Source organism: Strongylocentrotus purpuratus, unplaced genomic scaffold (assembly GCF_000002235.5).
Source record: "Strongylocentrotus purpuratus isolate Spur 01 unplaced genomic scaffold, Spur_5.0 spur5_scaffold_7, whole genome shotgun sequence".
NCBI lineage: Eukaryota > Metazoa > Echinodermata > Echinoidea > Camarodonta > Strongylocentrotidae > Strongylocentrotus > Strongylocentrotus purpuratus.
Genome location: NW_022145613.1, coordinates 20634001 through 20647486, shown reverse-complemented (window position 1 = coordinate 20647486; position 13486 = coordinate 20634001). Strand labels below are relative to the sequence as shown.

The window sequence follows — 13486 nt, the reverse complement described above, 5'->3', positions numbered from 1 at the left end:
AGGCAAGTCTGGAGTTGCAATCAACTTTGTACATAAAGTCAATGCATCAGCAGGTCCGGTGTTCTGTTTTTCATTTGGCTTTTTGAAGATACCATTACATCCGAAGGGCATGCGATAGGCAACAAAACTGGCAACAAAATCGCTGATTTCTTGATTTTTAGCGCTATTTTGATGAAACTGTTTCTTAAAACTGGGCTAAACCCCCGTGAGCTTTGGAAATATGGCTCCGATTCCGCATTTTAGTCAGCAAAATTTGGCTTTTGGGATGGATTTTTGGAAGTTACATCGAGACTTTCTTGTACTGACACTGTGTGTGTAGTGCAGTACAGCACTGATGTCATTTGTGTGTGTATGCATGGCCTGGGGAAATGCGCTCGTCTTTGAGTGGTGTACATCACCTGTATTGTGTGCTCCGTTCTCCGCTAGGAGTAAGAGATTGCGGCCGCTCGTATTAGTGGTGCAATTGTTTCTGGGCGATTTTAATTAGGATTCTCATTATATAATGATTTGTTAGGGTTCATTCAGTCTACGTTTAACTCGTATCAAGTAAGTTTTTGTCACATTTGTGAGCATTTAGTACTAGACATGTGGAAGTTTATGAAACAGAAAATGTTAATTCTCCCAGACCGGGCGCCAGAAATAAAAATGGACCGGCGCCCGGTACTCATTTTCCCCGTCTTACCGGGCGCCAAAAGTCAGGGACCGGGGGGTAAAAATCGCCCGGCGCCCGGTTAAAGGTATAGTTGAGTATTGGTAATTTCCAAAGTGCCCCTCCAAAACAAATTTGGTTTATTTCAGTACCATATGAAAGATCATCGAAAAAAACATGGGAGATGATAATAATTCCAAATCAAATGCTCTAATTGTTGTGCAATTTGCTTTCAAAACATTATATAAAAGTGTTTGACGTCCGGACATCACTTTTGACTTTCGACGGTTTATTTTTTGAATTTACGTGTTTAGCTCCCTCTATGTCATTTAACAACCAGCGTATTTACAACGAGTGTTTGAGTTCGTTGGTACGTACAGTACTACAGGTAGCTAGCAGGCGGGTATCCGACCGCGCGCTAGTAATACAGTACAGCTGATCAATTCCAATACGCTGCTTTCACGTAAAGTATAACACACACAGCTCATATCAGATTATCACCGGCGCCGATCGAACGCTAAATAGACAGCTACAGTCCAGACAAGCTTTGATTGAAATACGATAACGAGATCGAGATTGGAAAAGGAGCTCGATGTCACGGACGATGGCCGACTCGGACTCAGCTAGTGCTAAGCCTAAGGACAAGGCTAAGGCTACGCTAAATCGGAATAAGACTAAGTAAGACGGTAAGAGGAAGGAGAGAAACAAGCAATGGCAGCTCGACCATCCGGCCCAGAGGAGGCGCGGGAGTGGCTGTGAACAAGGCCAGGGTACGGCGGAGAAACTTCGCGAGCTGCAGGCGGCCTTCTCGTTGCCGAGTCTAGAGGATGCAATAGACATGCCAGCTCACTGAGAGGTAAGTTGAAATGATATACGCAGGCGCGGATCCAGGATTTCTTAGGGGGGGGGGGCCCAAATTTGAAATTTTGCGAGCCAAATATTGGTACGTAATGGTGACCAACAGTGACATAATGCGGGGGGGGGGGGTCGGTGCAGGGAGGGGCGATTTTCCCCCTCCCTCCTCCGCGAAACGCGGAAGCTTTGACGTTTCATTAAATTATTAGAGAAAAAAGACGACTCGTTGTACCGTTTTCGAAAATAATTCTCGTCTGAATTTAGTTTTCCCCCTCCCGCGCAAAGCGCGGAAAATTTTACGATTTATTAAATTATTAGAGAAAGAAGACGATTCGTTGTCGAGTTCTTGACTCTTTATCCTCGTCTGAATTTAGGTTCCCCCCTCCCGTGCAAAGCGCGGAAGCTTTTACGATTTATTAAATTATTAGAGAAAGAAGACGATTCGTTGTACCGTTTTCGAAAATAATCCTCGTCTGAATTTAGATTCTCCCCCAACCCCCTCCTCCCGCGCGAAGCGCGGACGCTTTTACGTTTCATTAAATCATTAGAGAAAATAGACGATTCGTTGTACCGTTCTCGAAAATAATCCTCATCGGAATTTAGTTCCCCCTCCATCCCGCGCGAAGCGCGGAAGCTTTTACCTTTCATTAAATCATTAAAGATTCGTATTACCGTTCTCGCCTCTGAATCCTCGTCTGAATTCAGGTTCCCCCCTCCCCTCCTGCGCGAAGCTTTGACGTTTCATTATATTATTAGAGAAAGAAGACGATGCGTTGTATCGTTCTCTATACTCTTAATCCTTGTCTGAATTCAGTCCCCCCCCCCCTCCCCTCCTGCGCGAAGCTTTGACGATTCATTATATTATTAGAGAAAGAAGACGATGCGTTGTATCGTTCTCTATACTCTTAATCCTTGTCTGAATCAGTGGCCGTCTTAGGGCCCCTGGGGGGGGGGGGGGTCGAGGCGGCGGAGCCGGCCCCGGAAGCTCAGGGGTTTTAGGCGTTTAATTAAGGTCAGATGAGCATTTTTTTTGTATACCTTATTATTTTGTGAGACTGGCACGTCACTATTTGGCGTGGGGTCCAGGGGGCGGAGCCCCAAAATATCAGGGGTTTTAGGCATTAAATTACCGTCAGATGAGCATCTAAGGGCCCGCCGTAGGGCCCTAGGTGAAATTCAGGGGGCAGAGCCCCTGGAAGCTTCGGGGTTTTAGGCATTAATCACGGTCAGATGAGCATATTTTGATGCCTCATTATTTTTCAACACTGGCAGTTAACTATTCTTTCTTTCTTGCTCTCATTCTATTTTATTTCTCTTTAATATACTTTTTCAAAAAATTAGGGGGGGGGGGGCTCGGGGCTCCCGATCCCCGCCGTACCTCGGGCCCTGACAAGTAGGAATCAACTAAAAAGTGAGGAAAAATCTCGGAAATTATGTCATTTCAGCATTATTTGTAATCCACCGTTGTGGAATTAGAAATAAACTACGTTTGAATTTGATTTCCCCCAAGCCCCCCCCCCCCTATCAGTACGCCAGTATCTCCTCTTTTCCTTTTTTCTTTCCCTTTCCTTCCTTCTCTCTTATTTTTTTGATTGGGGGGGGGGGGTCAACAGCCTGGGAGGCAAGGCCCTTTCGCCTTCCCCAATCTCCTTCTTCCCCCTTTTCTTTTCTTCTTCCTCTTCTTTCTTTCCCTTTCTCTTTCCCTTCTTTTCCTTTCTTCTCTCTCTTTTTTTTTTTTTTTTTTTTTGCGGGGGGGGGGGGGGGGCCAAGGCCCGCTCGGCCCCCCCCCTGGATCCGCGCCTGGATATACGCCCCACTGCATTGGGTAGGCCTACCGTTTTAATTTGATCTAGTCTAGAGACTAGATGCATGGAATCGGCAAATTTAAGAAATTACGTTTTGTTATCTCTTGCCTTGGATTTTTAATTCAGATTTCATGAATCATATGATATTGATAGTCTAGCCTAGGTCTACAGTAGACCGAAAGCTTCAGTCTCTATATCGTCGGTTGTTCCACTGAGACTACGTCTGGCTCCACTAGACCTCCGGATGAATTTGGTTCAAATGAAAATATTGGAAGCATATGCGATCCTACAATATTCAGTGAATGTTGTCGCGTTGAAATCGAGTCTAAAGTGATGAAATTGTAAATAATAATCTCTTTATGGGGTATACTATAACTCTCTCTCAAGGTCAATATATTAATTCAGCTATACAACAAGCTACAATTGACCGATTGGCTATTACCTTTTTGAAATTATATATCACAACTACATATTCCGGGATTTTTATGGTAGCAGCTACCGTTGTACGACCGTAGGCGCTATTTTAAATTTATCAAAATTTACCGGGAGCACCGGTAAATTTTTATATTCAATTTTTTTCGAAAGCAGAAGTGTTTTAGGAGCTAAATTTTCTAGTGCTTATAATACTTCCACAGGGGCATCCAAATATATCAAAATTGTAAAGAATCACTATCCACCCAATTTTCAAAATTTCCCAAAACTTTGTAATAGACCCTACCTTTAATGTCCCTCGTTACAACTGCAGTTTTCTTTGTAATGATGACGTGCAGGGCTAGTCAACCGGGTAAACATCCTGCTCTTTTTAAAAGTCGACAAGGTTATACTATAGCTTGCTTGAGATGTGACTGTCTCATCTATATTTATCTCTACCAAAGAGTGTCTCAACTTCACATACATGACAGAGAACCAATGCATCAGTTATTAGTCATGCAAATTCCAAATCTGGCTAGCTGTGATAATTATTAGAGAATGCCATCTTCAAAATAATTTCTTTTGGTGATTTAAAATCTGAATGTTTTTTACTTTGTGAATGACTTTCGTTTCTTCACTTTTTACAGATATGAAGAACAGACAACACAATCCATCCCCAGCGAAGAAATTCCAAGCAGCAGTAGGGGAATTAGCAGGTGAATAGTACAAGTCACCTTTGACCGCAAATTCATGGAGAACTTAATTGGCCTACTCTGCTGATTTGCTCGCTTCAGGTAGGATTCTGTATACATGTACGAAAGGCTCTGTAAATTGAGAGGAATTTAATGAGAATGCGTTCATTACGTACATGTTTGCAAGATTGAGCTCTTTTTCGGTTATGACCTATAAAATTGGGACATATCAGCAGGTCAAGATAATGCATCTTATTTGCTCATGTGTATGACATGGGATTTTCAATATTGATTTTGTGGTATGAAAATAATGAAATGCCCTATCATTTATATCAGTTTTTATTTTGTTTTCATAATTCCTTAGGCACACCAGCATGCTCGAGTGTTTCCACAACTAAGTATGCTTCCAAGCGGTATTCCTTTGAGTAAGTATTTTTAGTATCATTTTGTATGTTTGAAGTAAGATTGTGGAAAAGTTGAAACATATCATTACAGTACGGTTACAGTTACAATATCATATTTTGAAGCAAATAGCAAAGTTAATGAGAAATTATGAATGACATCTATATAAATGCTGAAATCACTTTTGGATGCATGCAGAGTCTTGAAACAGCAGACTTTGTATCGTACTTGTGTCGGTACCTGATGTTAAGTCAAGTTGGAGTGGTTGTAGCAGGGAAATGTAACTACCTTTAATTAAAAGTCAATAATTTACAACACAAATCCAGAACTGAAGTGAATGGCTCGTATTCACAAAGGAGGTTTGTACAAACCATGGTTTGGCCAAGGTTTACATCTATGGAATGCCATTTGTAAACTGATGGAGAAGGAATGTAAACTCCATACTTGTTAACAATGTTAATTTACAATTTACGGTATGCGAGCAGCATTCCATAGATGTAAATCATCGTCAAACCATGGTTTGTACAAACCTCCTACAAACCTCCTTTGTGACTACGGGCCAATGAGTCTGAGATTTGTCTAAAGCATTTACTATTCATTCATCATGGTAGTGGTAATACCAATTGTTTGTCTTATCCATCCAGCTACCCAGCAAACCGGGCAAGGAATTTGCTTGCGGTCATCGACTACATGGCACACAAGGACAGGCCCGACCAGATTGATGAACAAGGCAATACAAAGTGAGTGGAAATTAGAAAGAAAGAAAAAAAAGGTTTTCTTTTCTTTCTTGTTTTTCCTATTTTTATTTGTACATTTTTTTTTAGATGGACAAGGCAATCCAAAGTGGGTGGAGTAAAAAAAAAAAACATGATTTTTTGTTTTCCCTGTGTAGTTGGACAGGGCAATCCGAATTGGCAGTTCTTTCCCATGAAATTTATCAATTTTGGGGAAATTATTAAATATCTAATTGTCCTTCCTGGGAACGCCCCTTTTAAATCGCCAAAATATGACGTCATCTAAAGAAGTTGTCCCTGTACACGACGCACATCTAAATTATGTAGATGACGGACTGTAAGCTGATGGTTTGTCAATCATGCTGCTGATTTTGGACCCTAAATGCGGACTTGGATTCAGTGTAATAATATACTTGGTGTGTAATGCAAGGTTCTGGAGTCATCAAAATCATCATAAATTTGGCAGAGTTTTGGTAAAGTAACAATCACTTACACAGAAAGATGTATATGGGACAACACACATGGTGTCGGCCTGTCGGGGCTAGTACTACCCTGATTTCCTTATCTTTCTATGCTCATTACTCAGCCAGTATACATTTTCTTCCAAAATTGTTTGGCACATGACATTTATTTGTAATCTTGAACATTCAGTGTAAGTTTCGTTAGATTCTGTGAGAATTCATTTTCTTTTTTTACCAGAACTCAAGTTTATCTTTAAGAGATATGAATCATTTCCAATTGACAAGAATGAGTGTGCATATAATGCAACTTGTTACATTTTGCATGTTCTTTTATTTTATGATACAGATATGTTGCAGTATGGTCAAAGCGTGCCAACAACTACGTGGCCCGGAAGGAGAAGGTCCCCAAGACCTACCCCTACATGTATGTACAAGGACTCATCGGTGCGATACTGGAACGCAGAGAACAGGACCAAGGACCACTGTTCTCGAAGGCTGTTCTGCTCCCTGATGACCCTAGACACACAAGGCCCCGGCTTGCACCATTTCCTCCACCACAAGTTGATGTGATCCTAGCCAGGAGACTAGGCCGATTAGAGAAATCCATGTAATCCTCTGTAGTGAACATTTGGGATTGTCTGACTTGAGAACTGCTTTTTTTCGAGCAGAGACTAAGGGATCCAAATGGCATCCTTCCGTCCATCCTCCGTGACTGTACACAAATTTGAATGAAGTCTAATGTGAAATCTTACCTGCAAAAATCAATTAGGGTTGCTAACTTTCCAACCCTGCATCTGTTTGTAACCATACTTGATTGGTAGATGCCCTTTATTGGCCTCCATGATATTCTGGAGTTGAAGGTCACATAAGTAGGTCAAAGGTCAAATGAGGTTCATTGTTGCATGATTGCATGCAAGACTCTTAATCGCCTCGATTTAATTTGTCCATGTGGCATGTTTTTAGGCTATCTTGAGGATTGGTTGGAACTTAACATTTTGTGGTCCGGAGGTGAAAGATTGCATGGCTTAGCATTACGAGCATGTATTCTTGATATGTCAGAGACCCTTTGACAAAATACCACCAAACTTGATACTAGAGTGTCCCTGGGGATCATGGGGATGTGGTTATCTGGAGAAAAAAAATCACATAACACATGATATACATGTACCAGAAATAAATTGTTATTGTTGCTAGATTAGCCACCATGCTTGGCACTTGTATATTGTATTACAATAAGAGGTTGGCAAGTTTACAAATGGAAGAAATGTAGGAATATAAAAGACAAATTGTGACATCAGTGTATAAAAGCTCTATGTGATTTATACAATTCATAATTTGTGATAAAATCAGTGCTTGCTCATGTGGAAATGGTGGATATTTCAATTTGTATCTATTTGGCAACCTATATTCCTTGAAGAAGTTACGGTAGTAATTATAAAATTTACAGCCAAGAGGTCAAACCATGAGTCAACAATGTGTTTGGTTTTAGTGACTGTGCATGTAACTGAGGTGACAGTCGATCATGAAAAAGACTATACTTCGGAACCTGTTGAAAATCAACATGGACAGAAGAAAGATTTGTAGAATATCTTATTGTAAATAGTCTTCATTTTTTGTTTAATGCAATCAATGTGACTAAAATAACGGCAAGCGAAAAAGAGAAATGATCACAAGACAGCAAAACAGTTGGTTTCATGCATCATTTGAATCAATGAACGTGAATCAGCTCAACGCCAAAGTATTGCGGTTCAAGGTTATACCATCAAGAGATATGCTGCCTGTAACTACTTTGTAGTTTGAAAGGGTGTATAAAGGAATAAGGATACAGTTGGGCAGGCGAGTCTTTCTGTTGGTCTATTGTAAAAAACTGGGTCAAATTTTTTCCAATTTTTTTGCAAATTGTAATAAAACTTGGTATACCGATTGACCCGAGGGTGTGCAAGACACATTTGTTGTGTCTGTCTGTTAAGGTACCTCCATGGTAACCAAGCTTTGCACAAAGAATACAATTTTGTTTTAATAATCTTGTGGAGCATATTCTTTCCAAGTTTTAGCAATTTTATAGTTTTGGTATCTTTGATGAGGCATTATAATAACAGTATAAAACTCAATGCATGTGCAGTGTGTAAAATAAGTATGTGAGCAAACTATTGGAAGTAGTTTGATCGATTCATATGAAACTCAGTACACACAACGCAGAATTGTCTTTTGTGTGCGTATAGGACATGACCAGTTTTGAAATGTCTGTGCTATTTTTTTGAAAAACCTTATGTTGGATGTTAATCACTTGAGGTGATATTCATAGTCGAGCATTAGGGAAGATGAAAGACATATATGTACCTAACTATACTTAATTTTGTGCTGAAACTGATATGATTCAGGATTTGAGATCGATATGGAGTATGTATACATGTATACTCGTACACATTAAGGAAAAGAATCACTCAGACAATTTTTAAAGCATTTATATATAAAGTAAGATGTGAAACTTAAAAGATAAAACCAGTTATGGTCATGCGACTGCATTGTGAAAGGATTGTTGTGGAATCGATCAGAAAAGGTTGATCATCTAGCATATAAGTCTTGGTGTGTACTGCAAGGTTCTAGAATCATCGAAATGATAAAAAAATTGGCCCAGTCTTGGTAAAGTTACAAGCACTGTACACAGAAAGATGTATATGGGACTACGCACAAGTGCGCGACACATGCGTTATATCTATCAAGTCCAAATAGATATAATAATTTACCAAATATATCAATTAGTAGGCAGTTTCTCGGCAAAATTTGTATGATCACGTACTAGTCAAAACATTGTGTGCGGGCAAGCACTGAATCAAATGACCGGGGTAATAGTATATTTGTCAAGCGCGTAGAAACATTACTGTTATAGATACTTTTCTTTGGTAAACTTATCTACACATTGCCTATAGAGTATGTCAAGTTTTTATGAAAGACACAAGATAAGATGTATATAAATAAGCAGTAACTAATAAGTAACAAGACATGGTGGTATACAAATAAAGTATATTGCTCCTTCTTAATGACGACGGTTAAAGTTGTCATAGCGATAGATGCTAAATAAAAATGTGCCTTTTTTAATACACATGATCTGTTTGTATGCAATGGTTGAAATCAACATCACGTTTAAATATTGCCTTCAGTTCAGCAATTATAATTTGTATTCATCTCAATAATGTTGTGTAAATTTAACTGTTAGTTATGGCCGAATAAAGCTTTCAATGTACACCATAAAAATATGTTATGTATCTTCATTTTAGCATTACTATAATTATATTAAAATCTTATGTCTTTACACATTTACAAGTTATCACGTACTGACGTAGGTCATGCAATACACAGGCACTGTAGAACACAACTTATTTACAAGAAGTTACAATCACTTTTTTTTTTAAACTTTACAATTGCATGCAGTACCAAAATAAGAATACTGAAAAACACTGCATTATGGACAAGTATGAATCAAGTAAGATGTTAAATTAATTCACTACTGTTATTCATTATAGTATACTGATACAACAATTTTTAATATTTTTTTAAATTTATTTCTTTTTATTTCTCCACTTTCCCTTTAGCCATGTACCTTCATGTTGTTATATATGTTAAAGGTGTCGCTCTGGACCTATAACATATGATAAGACAAAAAATCCACCAGTTATTTCTGATTTCTATCAAATTTTTAGATTTTGTGTTGTTGTTGTTGTTTGGTATTATCGGCGTTTCATTCTTTTTTAGAATATTTACGCCTTTCACTTTATTTCTTTTTTTTCTTCTATTTTTGGTACTATTTGTCAATTCATATTCATCTCTTTTTTTTGGATAATATAATCTCAGATCTACTGGTCCATGAAAACCCCTCACCGCAATTGGCACCTTCCTGCCAGACCGGCGCGGTACATTGCGCAATCTTCTCGGCCATCATTGGCCTAGGCAACTCTGGTGCCGGTGAGAGGATTCTGGGGTAGATCTTTTGAGTCTCTTGGGGTTTACCGTCCTCAATCCGTCTTTACTCTTTCTTACCTTTTCTCTTCTAGTATTTTTCCATTTTGTAAAACCTTATTTTTCTATCAAAGTGGGTATCAACATCTTAGGGCATTTGGTTGTCGTGCGATATGTGCCAAAAAAAAAATGTGGATTTAGTAATTCCTTTTTGAATGAAACATGGATTTAGCTTCTTTTGGAATTGAATGGATTTAGCTCCTTTTGGAATGAAACTGTAATAATGTTGTTTACTTTCTTTTCGAAAGGTTATATTTATGTGTGATTTCACAATTATTATTTAAAAGGAAAGGTTTGCTGCTAAATTTGAATAAAATTTCAGTGACTTTATTGAGAAAATATGATTTATTTTTTATTTTTTAGGTACAATAACATGTTTCATTCCAAAAGGAGCTAAATCCACGAAAATAAAAAATAAAAAATTTAGTAAACATCAGAAAAGCCGAAGGGAAGATTTTTTCTTATCATTATTGGCAGATAATCAGGTCCATGCAGGGTGACACCTTTAACATATATAACAACATGAAGGTATACATGGCTATATAAAGGGAAAGTGGAGAAATAAAAAAGGCAATTTACTCAGAAGTACCCAAAGTGGATTTGGCTCCTTTTGGAATGAAACTCTTCACATATTATAAAAGGAAGACAAGTAATATAAAAGGAAAAACGAAGGCCCACGTCATTTACATAGAAGGTAGGTGGACAGATAACCTCGATGTTTTTAATCTAATTTCATCTGGGAGATCATTCCACAGCTTTGTTCCTACAAACGAAATACAAAATTGCCCTTGCGTTGTCTCACATATTGGTTGATAGATAGAGTAAGCCACTTTCTTTACACTGTAGAAGTAATCAACTGGGTCATACGACGTACAATACATACACATACACTACTACTAGGTCGAGCGTACTCGCACTACATACACATACAGTATTCGCATATCGCGCTCAAAAACAATAGCGCTACCAGTACCACAGACCATGCAATTATGTGCAGGCCTCGCATACCATAATGTGTACAATATAAATCAGTCAGCGCGCTATAGACATGGTTCGGATATTACTTGCACGCCCATATCCGATCGTCGTCTTGGCGAAAATTCACGGTGTGCTGCCGCTTGACCGAGAGGTGGCGCTATACAATTACACTGAACACGCCTCGAAAGTAAAATTTTTGATAAATAAAATCATTTGCAGTCGAACAGGTTTTTTGCATATAAATTCACTCTAATGTAATATTTCGGATTTATATCTTCAATGATGCATTCTTAGACATTTATTGTATGTTTTTTATGTTTAGATCATAGTTTCGTTCGCTAATGTGAGTATTGACCAACACTCAACTATTCCTTTAATAAAAGGCTTGGTTGGCGTGATCTGGTTATCAGTGCTGTGTTATGCTTTAGTCTTATACATACATACATATCGGTATTTATTGAGCGCCTTTACATGAACATGCTCAAGGCGCTTTACATTTCGAAATACAAACATAATAGTTATATACTCTCCAAGTGCATTACACTCTAAAAAAAAATTAAAAATTAAAAAAATTAAAAAATTAAAAAAAATTAAAAAAAAAAAAAAATTAAAAATTAAAAAAAAATCGGAGTTTTGAGGCATGCATTCGGAATTCGGAGTTGGTATGAAAAATGCGAAGGAACTTCGCCTAAATCGGGGGGGGGGGGGGTTGGCAGGTATGATTATGTGCAAAACGAGAAGAAATGGAGAGAATGTCATCACGGGGATAAAAGTCGAAAACAGCTAGGTAACACGTAAATTTGTAAAAGGGAAAATGCCAACTTAAATAAATGATAATGTTAAAATACCAAGGAATTTAGGAGTTTCATGGGTACCAATTCAATGGAAATTTGTATTAAAATAAGAGCCCCCATCAGCATTAAAAGAGCCCCCATGAGAAGGTTCACGGAGGCTCTTTTTTTTTGGAAGAGCCCCCGTGGACAAAAAATTAATTTGAGCCCTGTACACAACGTTTTTTTAATCCATAAGTTTCTCACATTTTGTCTGATTTCTTTGAAACTGTGACCAGTCTTCTTCTCTGCTTTCCCTAGCCTATAATCTAGGCGGAGTGCCGAGCTTTTTTCTTTGCTGCTAGACTAACCCTAAACAGAACGTCTGATACGGCGAGACTACGAACCGTGAGTCGCGAAGCGGCTCACCGCCTATAATCACTGGTCTAGCTTTAGTCGTTGTTTTTTTATTATCGACCTTGAATCCGTGCCAGTTTTCGTACGAAAAACTGCCACGGATTCAATGTCGATAATAAAAAAAACAACGACTAAAGCTAGACCAGTGATTATAGGCGGTGCGCGGCTCACGGTTCGTAGTCTCGCCGTATCAGACGTTCTACTTAAGGTTAGTCTAGCAGCAAAGGAAAAATCTCGGCACTCCGCCTAGATTATAGGCTATGCTTTCCCTAGAGTAGTTTGCTAACAAGGTTGGATTTCCCTTTAAGCTTGTGTTCTTATAGTATATCATCCATAATAATCATGAACTGCTCATACATACATACATGTATGTACATGTATGAAATAGTGATATCAAGTGCATACAAGGTATTATCTTATAATATCCTCCTGTTTGTAATACACAGGTGAATAAGAATGACAAAGAATGACCTTCTCAAAGAAAGAGATAAGGGTAGTAAGACGAACTGATTAATACTCTAATCCTTTACCCTAATTGCAAAACAAACCTCAGCACTGCAAATACATGTATTGATAATGTATCTGAGCATTGATATACTAGCGACGCTGGATATGGAACTATATATATATATATATATACACATCTGGTGCATGGTGGCGTGCACCCTGTACATGTATTATGAATGAACGTTGTGAGTAAGTACCAGTAGTCCAAGTTTCATTGAATAAGAACTTATACTTTCAAAATTATATTAAAAATTCAAAAACTAAACCCCAGGTTAAAGGTAATACAAAGTTTTGGGAAATTATGAAAATTGGGTGGATAGTGATTCTTTACAATTTGATATATTTGGATGCCCCTGTGGATCGTTAAAGAGAAGGTTGAGTTCTAGGAAGAGGTGAAAAATAATTTGTGAGCGTTATCATTCTTATTATACAAATGTGGAAGAACATCAGATAAGACATGTTCCCTGAAAAGCATGGCTCTTCAAATGCCTTCATGTTCTAAATATGTCGTGTAATATCGTAAAACTCTGGGGTAGGATTTTTACGCCACCTGTTCGTGTAGTCCCATCTTTCTGTGTACAGTGTTTGTAACTTTACCAAGACTTGGCCAAATTTCTTATCATTTTGATGATTCCAGAACCTTGCAATACACACAAATTCTTATATGCTAGATTATAAAACTTTTCTGGTCGATTCCACACCTTTTCTTTCACAATGCAATCGCATGACCAGAACTCAACTTCATCTTTAAAAGCACTAGAAAATTTGGCCCCTAAAACACTTCTGTT

At 38.3% G+C, this 13486-nt stretch overlaps 1 protein-coding gene and 1 long non-coding RNA gene across 2 annotated transcripts in view; one reads left to right on the top strand and one right to left on the bottom strand.

Annotated features, from left to right (window-relative positions):
* Window positions 1-13486, bottom strand: part of LOC586411 (feline leukemia virus subgroup C receptor-related protein 2) — a 56510-nt gene that overhangs the window by 23762 nt on the left and 19262 nt on the right. The window lies entirely within an intron of this gene.
* On the top strand, window positions 733-4807 carry LOC115919846. Its single transcript, XR_004062039.1, has 3 exons — window positions 733-1505; window positions 4368-4514; window positions 4777-4807. It is a non-coding gene; the product is annotated as an uncharacterized LOC115919846 (long non-coding RNA).